The 16,422-nt window shown below is 35.3% G+C and overlaps 1 long non-coding RNA gene across 1 annotated transcript; it reads left to right on the top strand.

The window, feature by feature from the left end:
* Positions 1–542: 542 nt before the first annotated feature.
* Positions 543–2,094, top strand: LOC149267500 (uncharacterized). Its single transcript, XR_016253113.1, has 2 exons — positions 543–736; positions 2,023–2,094. It is a non-coding gene; the product is annotated as an uncharacterized LOC149267500 (long non-coding RNA).
* Positions 2,095–16,422: the final 14,328 nt, after the last annotated feature.

The following is a 16,422-nucleotide window of genomic DNA, read 5'->3' as shown; positions in this document are numbered from 1 at the left end:
GTCCGCATCTGTAGCAAGTCGATCCTGCCTATTTCCTGGAATTCCATAATTGGCATGTCTTCAACAACAGACAATTGGGTTTCTATGTTATAACTCACCATCCTTACCGGATACATTGGGACGAAATCTATTCCATCCGGATCATAGATTGGGGTACAGTAGATTGTGTCGATTCCGGGAATCGACGGGGCGGAGGGTCGAGCAACGATGGAAAACTAATTCACGTAAAAGAGGTCTTCGTTCTGGAGAGCTGCGCGGCAGCGCCACCCCCGGGCCGCCCTGCCCCGCCCGACCGGTGGCGGGTCGATTCCGGGAATCGACCCGCCGCTGGTCGGGCGGGGCGGGGCGGCCCCGGGGTGGTGCTGCGTAACATGTACAGGCGAAAGCTGCTCATGCTCTCCAGAACGAAGACCTCTTTTACGTGAATTAGTTTTCCATCGTTGCTCACACAAGGATTCCTTGAAAAATAATTATATGCCTCATCCTTTAGAAGGGCAGCGCCACCCCCGGGCCGCCCCGTCGATTCCCAGAATCGACATTCCCACAGTTTGCAAGGGAGAGTTGGATTGAATCCAAAAAGCTGTGGGCTATAGCAGGGCCTGCTGTTATCACCACAATGTGCCAATATGCAGTCGGGTCCGTTACACTGATCTTTACAGGCCAGCTGAGCAGCCTTCAATTGGCCGCAGTATCCATAGGAATCAATGTGATCGTAGTATTCAGCTTCGGATTTATGGTCAGTACTGCCATCAAAATCTATTTGGTTATGTTTTCAGATTGTGAGTTATGGTATATAGTTTTTTCCAAATATGTTGCCCTTTCACTGTTACAGATTTATTTAGATAGTTATAACGTGCCGTACTGGGGAATCGAACCCATGGCCATTTATCCCAGAAAGTGCACTTCTGGAAGTCAGACCATCTTACCTTTTTTCTCCAAAAGTCAGACCATCTTACTGCTAAAAGATTTTAAATATCCCATGTCACAAATTTCAGCACGCTATCGGGAATCGAGCCCCTTGAATGGCGCTTCTAGAAGTTTCCTGATCATATTGCCAAAAGAGGTGAGACCTCCTTATCACAAAATCTCTTCTAGGAAACGTGTCACAAATGAGGAAGAAAAGAACTGAAAAACTGGTGCCTTCAAAGTAAAATAATAGTTTATGTAGCAGAGTAACTGATTGAAGAAGAAAACAGCCAAACCAAAGGAAGAATATAGTGCCAGTAAGAAATCATAATTCCCTATATAAGACCTCTATATTATTGACATAATTCGGTGGTTAACAGAGCCTCCCCCTCTCTTCACCATGGCTTGATCGTAAGAAACCGTTACTGCTTAGAGTTTAAATAGTATCAACCGCCTAAAACTTTGTGAAAGTAAAATATAAGGCGCAGCAGGCTGGAAATATGAGGAACAGCAGGGTTGAAATATGAGGCGCAACTGTAGAATTTCACTTGCCTTATTCTTCTTATCGACTTAAATTGAAAGTCTAATCCTTATGAAATATATCTTCTCTTTATGCTTCCGGAAGAAAGAGTGGAAAAGGAAAAAAATACTACTCATATTGTAAGGAGAGTAGAACTTACCCTATGGCTCCCCGAGCAAGCACTGTAGAACCTCGCACAGGGTAAATGGTGAGAGAGCTTTAGTATTTTACAGTAGGTAAGGGAGCCGAGCTACCTCATAGGTATTCATTAGATTAAATAGTATGGAATGGAATGAATACTTTAATGGATTAAGGATTATAAAAGGCATCCACATTAGAAATAGTGAAAATATTAGAGTTGAAAATGCAACTTTGTAGATCATTTAAGGTTCTCTCATATGTAGAGGGACGGTGGCGGAGCCAAACCTATGGGAGAAGCTTCCCTATCTTAGGTAACTTCCATGAAATACCCATTCTGAAATCCTTATTTAGAGAGTTATCTCTCCCACTCACATGTAATATCTCTGAAATCCTTATAGCTTTGCTTCAACTTGTAATGTCTCTGAACATGGGATATTTGCTTTCCACTTTTGTAGCTTGGAATGGGGAGTGCATTGGAGACACTTTGCGGCCAAGCCTTTGGGGCAGGTCAAATTCACATGCTTGGAGTGTTTATGCAATGATCCTGGATAATTTTGACAGTAACTGCGATGTTACTAAGTCCAATTTACATTTTCTCTGCGCCGATTTTGAAGCTGTTGGGACAAGCTGATGATATTTCTGATCTCGCTGGACAATTTGCCATTTGGACACTTCCACTACTTTTTTCTTTTGCTATTAATTTTCCAGTTCAGAAGTTTCTTCAGTCCCAGAGCAAAGTCACGGCCATGGCTTGGATTTCTGTAATTGCGTTGATAGTTCACGTTTTCCTTAGCTGGCTATGCATATCCAAACTGAATTGGGAATTGGTTGGAGCAGCTGTGTCACTGAACATAAGCTGGTGGACAATGGTTATATGCCAGCTGGTTTATGCAGTTCGTTGGTGTCCTCATGCTTGGACTGGATTATCTGTTTTGGCTTTCTATGACCTGTGGGCATTTGTTCGGCTCTCCTTGGCTTCTGCGGTTATGCTGTGGTTAGTAACAGGATTTAATTAGTTACATTGAGCTTAAAATTCAGTATTTACTCACATTCTCTCATTCCTTCTTCCTTTCTGACAGGGCGGAGGGTCGATTCCGGGAATCGACGGGGCGGCCCGGGGGTGGCGCTGCCCTTCTAAAGGATGAGGCATATAATTATTTTTCAAGGAATCCTTGTGTGAGCAACGATGGAAAACTAATTCACGTAAAAGAGGTCTTCGTTCTGGAGAGCATGAGCAGCTTTTGCCTGTACATGTTACACAGCACCACCCCGGGGCCGCCCCGCCCCGCCCGACCGGCGGCGGGTCGATTCCCGGAATCGACCCGCCACCGGTCGGGCGGGGCGGGGCGGCGCGGGGGTGGCGCTGCCGCGCAGCTCTCCAGAACGAAGACCTCTTTTACGTGAATTAGTTTTCCATCGTTGCTCGACCCTCCACCCCGTCGATTCCCAGAATCGACACAATCTACTGTACCCCAATCTATGATCCGGATGGAATAGATTTCGTCCCAATGTATCTGGTAAGGATGGTGAGTTATAACATAGAAACCCAATTGTCTGTTGTTGAAGACATGCCAATTATGGAATTCCAGGAAATAGGCAGGATCGACTTGCTACAGATGCGGACCATTGGGATTGTGTGGTACAACGGCCAAATATTTGTATTAGGTGTGGTAGCAGGAACACATGAACTTCTGCAATGGCGTCCCTTCAGTGTAGTCGGCCTGTGGAAGGCAAATCTGGGTACTCAGGAATGGAAGCTGTCGACAACGACGCCTGTTGAATGGGTGAACAAATACAGCGTAGATTTTTGGTCATGTGACGTGGCGGCTGCTTACGATGGAGATGAGAGAGTGAGCGTCATTGCAAGGAATGGATCGGGGAGAACGATATTTGTAGAAGTGAATTTGGGTACGAAAGAGTGGAAGATGATATCAGAGGGCAATACAAAAAATAGAACATCATCGGCCTTAATCTCCCGGAGCAAATATGCAGATAGGAGAAATAAAGTTGTGTAGGCTTTTCACATGACATTAAAATTTTGCACGGCCATCTAGTAATGTACACACCAGTTTTCGGTGAATATTTTCAAATCTGTTCGACAGTCTCTTTAAATATTTTCAAAATATGCAATCTAGTTAATAGGGTTATTGAATATAATTTTGCATAATAATTCGTGGGTAAAGTTTTAAATTGGATTGAAGAGTATTTTAAATTACATTCAATATCCCTGGGGTAGTCAAATATGTGCTTAAGTGAAACATTGGCAATGACATTGATAACCTCGTCAACAGCTAAGTCTAGTTATACTATATCATATGATTATGAAGTCTTTCAACCAAATAATTCCTACACCATTTGCTTCATAAACAGGATTTTTGGAATAAACCGCTACCTTTACTCTTAAATTGACATTGTATCTATTTGGCAAGGCCCGGATGGTTTAATTTTATAAATATCCAGATGTCTTGCTTCGTAAAAAGATAAAAATAAATAAATGTGTATATATCGTATTTGAAAAAACGTTTGCTTTTACTCTCTCATATTGACATTGAGTATAAATTTGTAAAGATTGAGATTGTTTAATTTTATAATTATGTTAATAGGTATGTTTTGGGATGGAATTTGTGCAATAGAAAAATTATATGCAAATACTTAAAATAAGAATGAACAACTTTGAGGTTGTATGTCAATTTAATTTTTTTTTTATTAATAATTTTTAATAGATAAAAGAACTCTTTTTTTAATAAATAAAAGATTCTTTTAAAGTAAAAGAGCCGGAGAAATGTTTAAGTTAAGCAAGAGTTAGACTCAACATAAATAGATTTATTTAGCAGAATAGAAAAATACATGTAGACACTTGGAATCTTATAATATAGGTAAAGGATGAACAATCTTGTGGTTAAGGTGCTTGTTTTAAGGTGTTAATTTATTTCTTTCTTATCAATAAAGTTTTTTATCGACAAAAAAATTCCTTTAAATAAAGGAGCAACTTCACAATCCGGGAAAAAGAAATGTTGTAGTTTAGACGTGTCATACTTGATAGGGTATTGTAGTTTAGACGTGTCATATTTCATAAGGTATTCATATTGACAACGCTAACAAATTTCATAGGGTATTGATTGAAAATATTTGTATTGACTTTTCTATGGTTTTTGACTTTTTGACCATTATAAGAGGTCCATCTAAATCAAGTTTTTTTATATGTTTTTTATTTTTTAACATAATGGGTAGTGCCTCGACTAGGGTCAACCCATATGTTGGATGGAAGAATGATTTTCCTAATAGAGACCAACCCATATGTTGGATTGAGGGATGATATGCCTAAGAATGGGATGTTGTTACCAGGATTGTGCAAAAATGATTGAGCCTCACGCATTTTGGGACAATGTAACCCCCACAATTGGCTCCGCCCTCAACCCATCCTCATAAGATTTGAAATTGTGCTTGAGTGAGGTGTTAATTTTTTTCTTTCTTATCAATAAAGTTTTTTATTGACAAAAAAATTCCTTTAAATAAGGAGCAACTTCACAATTGAAATTCCTTTAAATAAAGGAGCAACTTCACAATTGGCAAAAAGAAATCTTGTAGTTTAGACGAGTTGTATTTCATCGAGTATTCATATTGACAACGTTAACAAATTTCATAGGCTATTGGTTGAAAATATTTGTATTTACTTTTCTATGGTTTTTGACTTTTTGACCATTATAAGAGGTCCACCTAAATCAAGTTTTTTATATATGTTTTTTTTTTTTTTTGTTAACATAATGGGTAGTGCCTAAGCTAGGGCCAACCCATATGTTGGATGAAAGAATGATTTTCCTAATAGAGGCCAACCCATATGTTGGATTGAGGGATGCTATGCCTAACAATGGGATGTCGTTACTAGGATTGTGCGATAATGATTGAGCCTGGCGCCCTTTGGGACAATGTAACCCCCACAATTGGCTCCACCCTCAACCCATCCTCATGAGATTTGAAACTGAGACTCGATGAGGATTAAATCTCACATAAACCAACTAATCTACACCTCATGGGTTATATGTTATGATTAATGATGATAGATGAGAAGTTATGAAGCATTTTTATGTTGTTGGATTATGTCTTAAGTATGATAAATTTTATTGTTTAAATATCTACAATGCAATATCAAATTAGAGATATAATGTCTGTTTTATTCAGTATACAAATAAAGACTTTTGAATTCATTTAGTGATATAATTTGTTCATAATGTCATGGTTTTTTAATTTTATAGTTGAAAAAATTTCAATTTCTTTTGTATCTAGCATGTTGTGGTTGAAAACATGTTAAATTTATACTTAGGAAAGAAAAATGATATGCTACCAGAAACATTAATGTGTTTTTTCCTTAAAAATTAACTTTGTTTGAGACATAAAAAATTGGTTTTATTAGCATTTTTTAAAAAGTTTGAAAATTGACCCTAAAAAAAAAATCATTATTCCAGTATCATCACTTTCGTTTTGAAGCTATATTTTGCACGAAAATTTCGTAGTAAATTTCGCAGTCACTGCCATTTTTAAAACACGTTCAAAATTGACACCTAAAAAAAAAAAACATCGTTCCAGTATACACACTTTTCGTTTTTAGCACTGTTTTTGATGTTTTTTTGGGGTTTTTTGGCCAGAGTTCCCGTTTTGAGTTTATAGTTCCCGTTTCAAAGTTTACATTGTTAAGGTATCAATAATAAAATAAATATTCTCTGTAAAGCTGCTGTTTTCAAACTCTATTATTGTCGTCCAGAGCTTTCTTAAGGAAAAACAATGACTTCCTCCCTACTAAAGGAAATCACAGCATTTAGAGGAACAATCCGAGAAAACACTATGTCTCAAAGAATAAGAGGTCTCATCACGAGCCGGCTTATCATGATCACAGATATTATAACTTGCTGACTTTGCCAATACTGTCTACCAAAACAGGGCAACGACTCAAGATTGTTGCAATCAAAAGACAAGGGGTCTCATCACGAGCCAGCTTGTTCAGCAAAAGTGTAAATCAAGTGGATGACTGTGTCATAATTTGGCCACCAAACCAAGACATTGTTCTTTGGAGAATAAAAAAGGAAAAAGTGTCAAAAAGGGTTTTCCTCTGAAAAGTTGTAAATAGCCTTAAGCAGGATAAAGGATCATTGCTGGGTAACAGGTAACCCTGTCGAGGCTATGGATGCCTGCTGGCAGCAGAGGCTCTACCTACGACAAATGAGCATATTTTAAAAGCCAGCACGCAGATAAGACCTTATTTTATCTTTAAAAGACCAAGTAATGTCTGGTGTGAATACAAAGACAAAGCCTGAGGAAGCAAACAATTGGAATAGAAAAAGGTTGAAACAAAATATCATTTATAGGATAAGGCATAATGTACTCTATCTGTCCATAACAAAATTTAGACTTATGAAAATTTTTCTGCTTCGGAAGTTAAATTTCAATAGAAAAGCAGAGATAACTGGTTCTTCACAGTGAATCGCCATTGTTGTGGTCACCAACAACCCCCCTCTTTGTTTGGTATCAGAAATAACACCAAGCAAATAGGGACCCATAATAAAAAATCGAAATTTTTTTTTATCAAAATTTTTGTACTTTAACTCCCCAAAGCTATATCGCATCGCAAGAAGAGAGTGAAACGTTTTCCTATGCGCATAATAAGCTGCGAAGAAGCGACGCGAAATTCATCGCATCGCATATATTGTGAAGTGCTCTTAAATGAAAAACTTAAGGAATCACCGACGGCCGATATGCGACGTCGCATATCGCAACATCGCATAAGTTGCACACAATGATTGGATGACTAAGCGCGATCTACGATATTGCGATCTGCGATATTGCGATCTGCGACGTTGCGATCTGCGATATTGCGATCTGCGATGTTGCGATCATCAATTCCTGCGACGACACATCTTGACGATGCAATCCTCAATACTGCGATGCGAGTCGCAGAAATCACTCATCGCAAATTTTCCTCGACACAGTATTCAAGGAAAGTTGTCTTTATACCAAAATTAGGCGTGCGCCTTAAAAGAAATTAATGATTGTACGCCAAAGTATCCAAGAAGGATTGTGTTGTGTTTTTCGAAGAGTCAGTTCATTATGGGTGTCATGATTATGCATTCATTAGAGCTTAAATCTTTCATGTCAATCTTTTCGTCATTACTCTTTTCCTTTGCGTAAACTGTAAGACAGCAACTAACATAAAGCAATGTGCAGGAAACATCTAAGGAAAAGGGGAAAGCGTCAATACTCGAAGAACAGAGAAGAGATGCCTTCGCAAACAAATGCCGCATGCAATAGGATCGTGGATTCCAGAGTATCACTCAACAGATACTGATGCCAATAGGCCATCCGAAACTCAGAGTCAAAGGCGCACAAAAGCAACATGTTTACAAAATATCCTGAAGCTTAGACTAGGTAAAGCAAAAAGAAAAATGCTAAAGAGGGAAAACGCACCAGAAAATCCTAGAACAAAGAACGAAAGCAGTCTTCAATACAGGAAATTGTTCAGAGAGCAAAGTCCCTAACTTATTCAGTCATTCGCAAGGCTGGAAACTGAAATAGCAACAACACAGTCCGTTTGAGAGAAATTTGGGTTATTACCAAGTATACACACAGTGAATACACCAAGCCAGAGGAAGATTTTCGAAAATATCTTCTAGTCTACCAGAAAGCGGTGCCAGCTCTTGTTATTTCTATTTTCGTAACTCAAACGAAAAGGGAAGATGACCAGCCGACTCTCCCCAGGCGAATGTTGCATTGCTTACAGCACTAAGGAGTAAATACAGAAACGGTTATAAATTAGATTCAATTTTTAGAAATAAATTTGCTTTAGTAGAAGGGCGGTCATTTGAAACCGTGTCCTAAATTTATGTAATTAAGATTAATTAGTTAGCAGTATTTAAACCCTTCTCAGGCATTTGGAGAAGGGTCCGGAAATTTGTCAAAAAACTTGTCCTCAGAACATGCACTTTTGCACCCTCGGAGGGGGTTTTTGATGAATGGATGGATCGAGATTTATCAATGTTTGCGTTTAATGTCTGCTACTGATGTTGCACTTTTGTACTCTTAGTAGATATTAGAAAAAGTAGAGATAAATCGTTGTTGCTTGAAGCTTATGAGTGGAACCAGTCATAAATCGTACTTTTATCTCTTGACCATTTCTGCTTATATTCTTAAAGTGATATGCAGTTTTCAGTTGTTTATATGTTAATGCATGAATGTGTGGGTTACCATTTGGCACTTCTGTACGGTGGATTCATTTATTTGTGTTTGATATATGAATAACTTATTATGCGATATGCTGTTCACAACTGTTTTGCTTAACTTTTTATGCAGAGTGGTTTATCTTAATTGATTTCTATTCTTATGATAGCTGAATGATCTTTATTACCAGTTATTGTTTGAAATCTCTTTAGATCGCATAATAGAAGAAATACATCCTGGGTTAGCATAGATTAGATGTGTTGTTTCTCATTAGATTACAATGGCAGAGAGTTAGTTTAGAAGTTTGAATTAAATTAGCTTTAAATACTCCTAGATCAGCATCATCCAACTCTACACACACACACACCCCTTAGATTGGGAAACTGGTCCCATTATCCCCAGTCGGACCCGCTATACCAAACGGATAAGGAGCTGCCAACCAAGGTCTGAACCGGGTGGGTATCCCCCTTGTTATCGACCCGATTTTTGGGGCCTTCAACAAGATGCGATTTCTTAAAACAACAACAAAACAACTTCCTACTATCTCATTTATCACTTTTATCAAACACTAAGTATGCAAATTTCATCTACAATTGTACATGGAGAAAGAAAAATCAAATTTATGCTAATATTGTATTTTCGTCAAACTCATGGAATCCTAAATGATTCATCCTATAAGACCTTCTGTCAAATAGTTTGCAATAACACTATACAAAAAAAAACTTATATAAAATGAACTGCAGTTATTGCAGAATTTCTTCAAACATTTTGGGTGCAACATTTTATATACAACTAGGTTTCAACTAACAACCCAATTCAAAGTAAGAAAAAACCATGCTATCAAACATAGAATATTGAAGTTGGATAATAGATATGACCTGCTGTGGACAAAGATTCTTTATAAAATGAACTTCAAAACTTTGGAAATACATTCTTGTTTTAATCCCTTTCATGCACATTCTTAGCTATAACTGTCATTCATTATTAGTTAGCTCATAACATAAACATTCACATGTAGCAATTTCTCATAAATTGAAATTTCTACAAAACTTTAAACTAATAATGAACTAAATTTTCAAGAATGTTTATGAATATACCTGACAATGTATATATTAACTCCAAATATGAGTGTATGCTCCAACTCCAATATCCTTACCAACTTATTGTGAACCATCTGGTTTTCAGCCCAACCATATCCAAGGATAACTTCTCCCCCTTGAATCCTCGAGCTGTAAGAGCTCACAAGCACTACCAAAATATAGCAGTAGAGAGATATACAAGGCAAATTGAGGAATATAAATGTCACTTCCTCTCAATACCACTCATGGTCAACTCCACTAGGTAGAGCTACTTAGTAGTTTAGTTTAGGAATTTCAGATTCATTTCAACAAGATTTGGCTACTCTCCAAGACTCTCCCTCTCACAATCATCTTCAAGTCTCTCCAACTGTTGGTATTACAATGCACCTCCTTCTCTCCTTAAGTGAGAATACATGAGACACATATATAGGAGGTGCAACAAATTCTTGTCATAAAGGAGGAGTAATATTCATGCCTTGTATTCCATTTAGAGGAGTTTAACTCATGCCATTAAGGATAGGTATGCATGTCTTACTTAAGGAGAGTGTAACTTATGCATTAAAGAGAGCGTAAGAGAAATCTTTTATGACATGTCTTTAATAAGTGTAAGAGGAATATGCCATTCTTTGATGAGTGCATAAAAGAGAGTGTAATGTATTATTAAAAGAGAGATATATATTTACATAGAGCCATGAGAGTCATCAAGGAGAGAGGTGTGAAGTGATTGAGGAGATGAACATGACTTGAAATTCCATTTTAATGATAATATCATAGTCTCATAAAATATAATATTAATATTAATAATATTAATAATATTGAGTTTTAAGTTGAAATTTAACTATTAGGATTGATTAATGATAAGTTAAGTGAGTTTCCTTCAACTATGCTTGATTACCAATTTATGCAAGTTGATTTTCTATTTGTAAAAGTCATACTTGAGACGCTAGACATGACTTTCTATTTTTAGAATTCACTCTAGAATTGTAAGAAATGAGATTTTATTAAGGAAATTCATCCCTAAGTTGCCCATGAGTGGTATTTTTCTTCCAGAGAATAGGGATTCCGCATCCCTATTGCATACATCTCTGTGCCTTATAAGATTAAGGAATCTATGCCCTTATCTACTCCAAGGATCCAACATTCCACACCATGATCTTTTAAATATTTAGGGATCCGTGTCCCAATTATTTTATTATAGATCCAAGACTCCACATCTTTATCTTTCATGGATTTAGGGCTATGCACCCTAATCCTTTTATTATAAGATCCAAGACTCCATGTATTTATCTTTCATGGATTTAGGACTGCGCACCCTAATTTCCATGGCTTATCGTCTAGTCTACTTTGAAACTCCATGCTTCTCCTTAAGGTATTGATTCCGAGTTCATACCCATCTAAGGGTTCATTGGTAAGGCCTCATTCTGAGACCTACAAACATCAAAATCTCATAGATCAAAGGAATCAAATGAATTTCATAATTAACTTATTCACATTTTACCAAATATTTTGCATGACTTCCACAATCATTTTGGTTATGGAGAAATGACTTCCATAGCCATTTATAATTTGAACATCCTTGTTTTCAAATAACCACATCCCCTGTCACATCCTGCTCAATTCAAGATTAAGCATATATTGATTCGAATTTAAACAGGAACAAAACAAATTATAGATATAACCATACACACAGAGATGCAATGGAAATAAAACTTCATTTCATTAATATATAGGAACTAAAATATGCTTACATACAAAATGGAAATAAACTAGCTCGGGCGATGGTAGCTTATCTCCGAGAAGAGATGTGGTGGTTACATGCCTCTGAACTATGTGAAAATGAGTCTTGAAGGCCTATTCATTATTGAGAAACAATGGAAAACCATAAACATCCAAAAACCCAACCCTAGGAGATGAAACGCCAAACTATTTACCCCATTGGGGTAAGTTGGTACATCAACTTCTTGGGGTCGTAACTTTGGTATACGATCTCCATTTGATGCACATGATACCTCATTAGAAATATATATCCAAGAAATACAAGTGATAATAGTGATTATTGAGTTAAAAACTCGTATTTGCCGTGCTGATTTTCCCAAAAAACATCGTTTAGGGCCTAAAAACGACTTCGAAAGTTTAGGACCCAAAAAACTGCCAAAAATAGTAAATTGTGTTACAATTAAGGAAACTCAAAAACTGAAAGAAACAATGGCGGGGGTGCAATTGGAATAGGCAGGTGGCCACAAATATCCACCTGGATCATATATAATCATAAAAATCATGTATGATGACTTCCAAAGTCATTTATAATTTGAGCATCCTTTTTTGCAAATAACCATGGCCCTCCCACATCTTTCTCAATACAAGATTAAGCACATATAATTATATAAATCATGTATCATGACTTCCACAATCATTTATAATTTGAGCATCCTTGTTTGCAAATAACCAGGTCCCCTGCCACATCTTTCTTAGTACAATATTATGCATATATAATCATACAAATCAGATATTATCCATAAATAATAATTAACCATATGTTCCACATAACCATGATCATCCATGGATCTATGTGTCTCAACCCTAGATCACCATCCATTTCATACACATATGTCCAAACTAGGATACCAAAAGAGAAAGCATCGATAATATGCTCTTAACCAAAATCAATTCTTATACACACAACCATAAGATATTACCATAAGCAGATAATAACCAGGTGACCTAAACTAGGTCTATAACATATAAGCATGTACATAAGTCTGTCATGCATAATCTTATATCATTACATCAAAATCACCCTCTCTAAGTGTCACAAAACTAACCTTGCCAAGGTGGGACACTACATACTCCCCCTCTTGGATTAAACTTGGCCCAAAGTTTTATTATAGTCGTTGGATGGATATATATATATATATATATATATATATATATATATATATATATAGAGAGAGAGAGAGATAGAGAGAGAGAGAGAGAGAGAGAGAGAGAGAGAGAGAGATAATCTAATTAGGTTGTCCATGAATACTAAAATTACCATTATTAATCAAGTACCATGTATAGTTATGCAATACTAAATAGATTTTAACATACACTACAATACACATATATCAAAACAATCATCTAATCAAGCATATTATATCTAGATACTATTATTTGACAATGATATCACATTACAAATTATGGTCTTTTCCTTATTTAATGCATTAAGAATTCAATAATCTTTCTTGTGTCATTCTCTTGGATTTGTATAGAAAAATTGATCTTTCCAACTCACAAACAACTCCCACATTAGATGTATAAACAACAATGATGGTCCATCCCATCTCACAATCAAACTTTCATACAAGAAGCATCAAATCATCCACATATAATATCCATTGAAATTATGCAACAAAACATGTCATATATATAACCCACTCTTACATCTCACTTGATTTATGTCTTCTCAATCCAAGTTTTCCCTTTTCATTCCTAAGGCACCCTTGCAATCAAATTCTTTAAGATCTACCTACAATTTTTACTAAATGTTTACTCTAGGAAAAATTACAATTTTAGGTTTAAGACATTTTTTTATTTTTATTTTAATTATCAAGCTAAGGTTCCATATAATCCTCATTGACCGACTTTTATATTATAGACTATTCCTTGAATTCCCATAATCTTCATTAATATTCACTTATCTTACTTGAGAATAAATTATGAATGACTAAGTTAGAAGAGAATAATTCCAAAAACAATTAAATATGTCTTTTCAAAAGTGGTTTGTAACCAAGAACAACTTTCAAAATTATACAAATACAATATCTATATTATTGAATCTATCTTGATAACTGTAAGTCAACTTGTTTTCCCACTATAAAAGAACTCATGATTTCTATTCAATAATTAATCATTTCATTTGGTTTCATGTCTTATTCCTTACTATTAATAGATACACAAAAAAAAACAAGATATGAAAACCATACATTTGTCAAACTATGAAGAATATTGTTGATTTTAAATATGATTTAGACTATCATAAATGCATTTGTATCCTAAAGAAGTTTTTTTTTTACTACCTCTTAAAAGATTATAACTCTTTCTAGGATTACTAATTACTCATACAACTATAAATACAAGCATAAAATTCATAAATTCATAAATCTCTTCCATTCCACATATAATATAATCACCTTAGGCTTCTAAAACGTGCAAGAATTCCAATTCATCAAAATGTGATCTCACTCTCCTTCAATTTCTCCCTAAAAAAATATCACAAGCACATACTCTTGTAAAACAAGAACTCAACTAAGATTTTCATTAGTCACATACATTTTTCTTTTAGCTCAAATAAAACAAAGTTATCACCACATAAAAATATTCTAAACATGTTATTCTATTAACAATTTACAAGTTAAGAAAGCAGTTCATCAAGTTCATAAGCAATATGAATTTTGACTTGTTTGCCTAATTAACAATAGTTTAGAGTAGTTCATGAGTTCAATCCTTATAATTTCTCTAATTAATTTGGTTAAATAGAATTCATTAACCAATATTCAACTAACAAAATCATTAAAAAGACTATTATGGCTTTCCTAGACCTAATTTGTCCTAGGCCAATAGAAAAGATATTTCATCAACTATCACAATAATATTTTTCTACATTTCAAGCATTTGAAAATCATTTTAATTTTACCTAAATCCAACACATACAAAAGAATTACAATACTAGAGGATAGATACCTAGTTCACACTTGACTCCACATATCGAAATCAATTATTCCAGACATTCTAAACCACCTAATGGTGTTCATTATACCAATCTTAGAATCTTCATTTGCAATAAAAATAAAATATTGGATTTAAATCTCAAGAAAATTCATGTTACAAATCTCTATCCATTTAACTTTAATTACACATAATCAATCCTCCTTAATCATGTGTATGAGATTTCATAAAAAAAATTCTTGTTCATTCTAACCAGAAGAATTAGTTAGCTCATATATATATATGTTAGTATGGATTCTACACTCATACCTGACCTCACTACTTAGCTTATAGATATATGTTTGTATGGATTCCACACCCATACATTTTCTCATAGATATATGCTAGTATGGATTCCATACCCATACATTAGCTCATAGATATATGCTAGTATGGATTCCACAACCATACATAACTTAAGGAAAACATAACCTTCAAGTGTTCATTAAAATGGCATCCAAAATCCTTCATGCACCAATCATTTAAGCCTCTTGTTTAGTAGGAAGGTCGTACCTCAACCTAGTATTTGAGTAATTTCAAGTTATTTAATGCATAATGTCAACCCAAACTACAAAAAATCATGTCAAAAAAATCATGGGAATTCCATTCTTACTCATTAAGAATGTATTCCCAAATCATATTTTAACACATAAAATTAATGCACATACATTACTCTTGAATCTAAATTCACGGTTAAAAGTGACATCCTTCAAGGTAGCTTTTGATAAGTTTCCATTACTATAGGTAATAAAAGAGTCAAAATTAACATGACGAACTCAATCATCATGTTCATTGAATCTTGACCTTACACTTGTTACACATTCCCAAAGCTTACACACCAAGGTCATGATACTATAGTTTATATTAGGCCAATATTTTTCTTGGTAGATACCATTTCAACTAGTAAATATGGTTAGTAGGCACATATCACATTGATAATGATGCATTAAACATATATGCAACCATGCATCCACTCCACATATCTGACTCACCCATTCACAATCAAGACATTCACATTCTTGGGTTTAAACCCAACTTCTCAAGCACATCCTTTCCCAACATGTATTTCAGTCCTTTACCATATTTCTAATAATTTGTCTTAAGAAAAATATAAAGGTATATAAGAAGGCATTCTTTTTCCTTCACGAATTTCTAAATGACATAATAATAACAATAATAATAATATCCTTTATGCAACAAATATGCTTCTAAGTCAACATACGCAATAATTCAACATGTATGCAAAATCAACATTCATGCATCAACCTACAAGCAAGCTTGTTGGCCTATTGGGCCCTAGTGTTTTAACTTGGTTCTGATACCATATGTAAGGTCCCACCTTACCAACCATCAATAGTATAAATAATTAAATGCCACATTGAACACTATTACTTAATTGCATTTTTTTGTTTTTTTATATTTTCATAATATCACTTAGTTTTCATGTAATTAGGTTCCTTCATTTATTTCAATATAATATAACATAAGAAGTCAAGGATAAGTTTCCCTTAAGACCAATTCCACACACATTTCCTCTCCATTTTAAAAGATGATAACATGTGATCTTTTCATACTTATACATGAGCTCTAAGACTGGAAATAAATTCCACCATAATGTCATGTGCGAGCATTAAGCTAGATCAACCTATCTAATTTCCTATGTTATGCTAAATAAGCTCCACTTATTGACCCTTGATATCATAACCACAAAATTATGCCACAAGAACCTAAAATGTTATTCTTCTATCACCAAAATCACATATAAGGGTATGAGTATTAACCTACCTATAGCAAGGTAACTGAGGGAAGAGTATGCCTCTATTC

Source organism: Pinus tabuliformis, chromosome 6, assembly GCF_031772625.1.
Source record: "Pinus tabuliformis cultivar Carrire ecotype Pingquan chromosome 6, CPIR1, whole genome shotgun sequence".
Lineage (NCBI taxonomy): Eukaryota > Viridiplantae > Streptophyta > Pinopsida > Pinales > Pinaceae > Pinus > Pinus tabuliformis.
Note: the sequence above shows the minus strand (reverse complement) of the source record. Positions and strands in the feature narration are given on the sequence as shown.